This window comes from Chiloscyllium plagiosum, chromosome 2, assembly GCF_004010195.1.
Source record: "Chiloscyllium plagiosum isolate BGI_BamShark_2017 chromosome 2, ASM401019v2, whole genome shotgun sequence".
Classification (NCBI taxonomy): domain Eukaryota; kingdom Metazoa; phylum Chordata; class Chondrichthyes; order Orectolobiformes; family Hemiscylliidae; genus Chiloscyllium; species Chiloscyllium plagiosum.
Window position 1 is genome coordinate 114107866 of NC_057711.1, and position 4856 is coordinate 114112721.

The 4856-nt window shown below is 41.7% G+C and overlaps 1 protein-coding gene across 1 annotated transcript in view; it reads right to left on the reverse strand.

Moving 5' to 3' along the window:
* The window catches only part of aco1 (aconitase 1, soluble), a 77863-nt gene extending 73347 nt beyond the window's left edge, over positions 1-4516 (reverse strand). Inside the window, exon 1 of the mRNA XM_043716283.1 lies at positions 4394-4516. The gene's annotated coding sequence lies outside the window, so the exon portion shown is untranslated. The remainder of the gene's footprint in view (positions 1-4393) is intronic.
* Between the last annotated feature and the right edge of the window lie 340 nt (positions 4517-4856).

Genomic DNA, 4856 nt, shown 5'->3' on the forward strand with positions numbered 1-4856 from the left:
GTGCGGGGTTGTGGGACTATGAGGTTGGAGGTGGTGGATGGGAGATCCCCCGAGGTGATGAGGTTATGGACGGTCTGGGAGATAATGGTTTGTTTGTAGTACCTATCACATTTCCGACGCCCCTCCCCCAAGTCCCTCCTCCCTACCTTTTATCTTAGCCTGCTGGACAAACTTTCCTCATTCCTGAAGAAGGGCTTATGCCCGAAACGTCGATTCTCCTGTTCCCTGGATGCTGCCTGACCTGCTGCGCTTTTCCAGCAACACATTTTCAGCTTCCTCAAATCACAATGTCATAAAGTTTTCATAAATCTTTATTTGGCATTGGTTGAGGGTAAATATCTGCCAAGACTCACTTATTGTGGATGCTTGGTTCAATTGCTTAATTTGCTCTAACTTTTATATCCTAAGTTACACTTCAGCCAAATTTCTCCACCTCTAAGTAAAGAATGGAGGAAAAGATAAGAAAAAAAAACAATATTAAAGATCACTTTTCACATTTTTCAACACCAAACCAACTTCATAACACAGCAGATAAAATCTGCAAGGTCACACTGATATCTGCCTAGCGTCAGACATAACACACTTCCAGTGTCTTTCAAACCATGTTCTATATTTGTTAACTTAATCATATGAAACAGCTTCCATTGATAATGTGACTTATCACCTAAATATTCCACAGCATCTTGCAACCAATGACATAGTTAAATGACGACTCCAAGGCAAAATTAAGTAAGGAAGCCAACATGCTACCAGAAATTATCAACAGCAAATGAAACTTATCATTTTATGTTCTTATTTAAAAATGAATCAAAGGACTCGGGAGGTGCAGGCAAGGCCAACATTCATTAATCATTCCAAGTTGCCTTGAGAAGGGCACGAGTCTCTTTCTTGACCTGATGTCTATATGAAGGTGCTCTCAAGTGCCAGGATTATGACTCACAATGTTATTCATTGAGATGACCAGAGTTTTGAGAAGATTTGTAGCTCAGGTTGAGGTTCTGGATGTAGGTTTGTTCACTGAGCTGGAAGGTTCCATTTCCAGACGTTTCACCACCCCACTGGGTAACATCTTTAGTGGGCTTCAAGCGAAGCACAGTACATGATTCCTGCTTTCTGTTTATATGTTTGGGTTTCTTTGGGTTAGTGCTGTCATTTCCTGTTGTGATGTCATTTCCTGTTTTTCCTCCCTTGGGGAGGTGGGTGGTAGATGGGGTAGGTGGTGTGTTTGTTGATAGAGTTCCAGTTGGAATGCCATGCTTCTAGGAATTCTCGTACATGTCTCTATTTAGCTTGTCCTAAGATGGATGTGTTGTCCCAGTCGAAGTGGTGTCCTTCCTTATCTGTATGTAAGGATACAATGAGAGCGGGCTCTTTTTCAAAGAAGGTCATGGGATCTTTTGCAATTAATTACTGAAGGAGTGACACCATGCTGCAGGTATTCTCCTTCAACTGAAATGTAATTCAGGTGGAGGATGACATTTGCAGCACTCCATCAGTAATACTTGGAAACTGATCTTCCATAATGTGCTAAAAAGTAAGATTTTGACACACCTCACACTCAGAGATGAGAATGTACTAGTAAATACTTTTTAAAGAAATTCATTCACTAGCATGCTTTATGAAAAACAGAACCATTGTACCACCATTGTGCGAAACAGACCTCAAACTCATACCATACCAACACTGCATGTTTTCAGAAGTAAAGTGAAGAAAGAATAACTAACGTTCCAAAAATAAGTTCAAATCCCACCAGAGCAGCTGCAGGATTTAAATTCAGACAGCGATATAAACGTAAAATTAAAAAAACATCGGTAACAGTGACCATGACACTACTGGGTTGCCTTTAAATTAACATCTTATCCAGTCCACAAATGCCCTTTAGGGAAGGAAATCTGCTATCCTTATCAGTCTGGACTCTGACTCCAGACCATCAACTGCCATCTGAAAAAATCTAATAAGCTATTTAGCTTTCCAACCTGCAGCAAAATATAATAAGTGTACAGCAACAGTTCAACAAGGCAGTTCACCACTAACTTCAAGAGTAATTAGCAATGGGCAAAATTTGGCCTCCAGTCCAATCCCCATACCCTGCAAATCAATAAGAACAATACACACATCCATCGCAATCTAAAACACTCTTCAAACATTTTTTATGAGGTATACTGTTACAAATTTGCAGCATGCAATTCTTAACCCATTAAAAAATATTCTGCAAATGCTGCTGTAAAATCTATTGGTGTAACAAAATATGGATTCTATTGTATATAGCTCTAGAATATGAAGCGAGAATTTAGCAACTGATATTATTGTAAATTTAAGAAATTGAAAACATAAAGATATATGCACTGAAAGGAGGTAAAACAAAGCAAAAGAAATGCAATTTTACTTTCATCTCAACTCAATGGTGGGTTGATTCCAAACATATTCCTATGCTTTCTACATAATATACACACTGAAGATTTCATCAATTGCTTACGCTTTTTCCTAGCACAAGTGTCAACACACCAAATGATCAACTCGAATTAAATACGCTATGGTACCTCACTCTGAACAAAGTTATAACAGGTATTTTTCCACTATGGTAAATGGCAAATTAATACTTGATAAACACATTTATTATACATATTAAAACTAAACAAAGCTGTCACAACAACAATGGCAATAAGACAAGTTGGAAACTTATTCCCACTCAATGAATAAAATTTGTTCTGAAAGTTGTAGGAAGACTAAGTACCAGAACAGAGCAATGCATACATTACAACTGAAACCTGACAATTTTATTGCTGTACTCTGAATCCTTAACTGATTTATAAGCTGATAGTTAGTACACTTTTGTGGGTAGAAAGTGAGGTCTGCAGATGCTGGAGATCAGAGCTGAAAATGTGTTGCTGGAAAAGCGCAGCAGGTCAGGCAGCATCCAGGGAACATGAGAATCGACGTTTCGGGCATAAACCCTTCTTCAGGAATCAAAAGAAGGGCTTCCTGAAGAAGGGCTTATGCCCGAAACGTCGATTTTCCTGTTCCCTGGATGCTGCCTGACCTGCTGCGCTTTTCCAGCAACACATTTTCAACACTTTAGTGGGTGTCAAGAGTTTAGCCAGCAATCTTAGTGAGTGCCAATTTACTACTTTAATATATAGCCAACAGCTAAACTAACCAACTTAAGAGAAGTCAAACTCAGTGTGGCTCATTTACACTTGTGACACATATTGATATGCAGGGACATTTCCTCTACAAAAGACTTTGTGCTATTTTTGTTTAAGCAGTAGGTAGGGGGAGCATGTTGCTCTCTGTTGCTTTTGTTATGGCAAGAACCGCACCAGAGTCAAAATGTAAACTAACCAATACACTTTTCTCCTTTTTTATTTTGAGATGTTAAAAATTTTGATTGTTTGAAATTTGCAATTCTTGCACTCCTGAAGAGTGCAAGACAAAAAAGGTTTGGCAACATGCTTGCCTTTCACATGAATTAACTGTTATGATAAATGTAATATAAATTTAGCACTGCATCCTCAAGCAGCAAAAGATTATACCCAGAAGGAATTATTAATAAGATGGCAGCATGCCACATTGCTTGACACTTTTACATCGAACAGAGAATTGAATGTTTTTTGCACAATCTAAATGTGGGAGCATCAAACTAATGAATGAGATATTTCTGGCCAATTTTCCCTTACAGATAGCATTCACAACTAGCACTATCCATAACTCCTAACAAACCAGCTATGACACATTGGCACTTTCTCCAAGTCCTGCCTGATTATAGGCAAATAGAGCCTATTCTGTTACAGTAGTTTGTCCTGACCTTTAACCTGTGGTCCCTCAGCCTCCCCAGCTCCTGCCTCTGATGCTGTCATTAGATAGAACACCGGACTTTCCCCTAGCCCTTCCTGCAATATTGCCATTGGACTTTTCCCGAGCGCTGCCTGCATTGCTGTCATTGCACAGGATACCAAACGTATACCCAGCAGTGACTGCATTGTTATCATTGCAGAGATACTGGACTTTTTCCCCCAGCTCTGCCTGCACTGATCTCATTCCACAGGTGACTGGACCTTTCCCCCCAGCTCTGACTGCATTGCTCTCATTCCACAGGTTACTGGACATTTCTCCCCAGCCTGCCTCTGCATTGCTCTCATTCCACAGGTTACTGGACTTTTCCCCCCAGCCTGCCTGCATTACACTCATTCCACAAGTTACTGGACCTTTCCCCCCAGCTCTGCCTGCATTGCTCTCATTCCACAAGAGACCAGACTTTTCCCCAGCTCTGCCTGCGTCGCTATCCTTAAGTGCAGGAGTTTCTCGCGCTACCGCTCGAACCCGTTCACAACAACTGAACATTTCTGGACAAGCCAAGCCCACCACATCGCCATCAATTAGAGGTGACCGTTACCTTTTGAGGTCCGAAGAACCAGCTGCTTATCCTCAGTTCACTGACCGAACTGCTTCATTCAGCCAGCCGGCCGCTCATCGCTCCCGACACCAATGCGCATGCACCCAGCAACACACAGCCCGCCGCGCATGCGCGTGACGTCATGACGGTCGGTCACGCCCCCTCCAGCGTGCGCAAGAACGCGTGCCTCTGGGTGCAAAGTTGTTTGGAGCGTTGCCAGTCACTAGCCATAGAAGGCTAGTCTGCAGCAGAGTCCTGTTGGCAACCAGCATAAAAGAAAGACAAGACTCTGGGTTGTTTACTGCTTGCTTTGCGCTGCCCCAAAGTATGCTCAGGGCAGATTCCATTGACGTTCTCAGAGAGGCATTGCATGATTTTTTGCACACCAAAACATTTGTCATAGAGTCATATGGCATGGAAACAGACCCTTTGGTCTACTCGTTCACACACTTGTTCACACTGA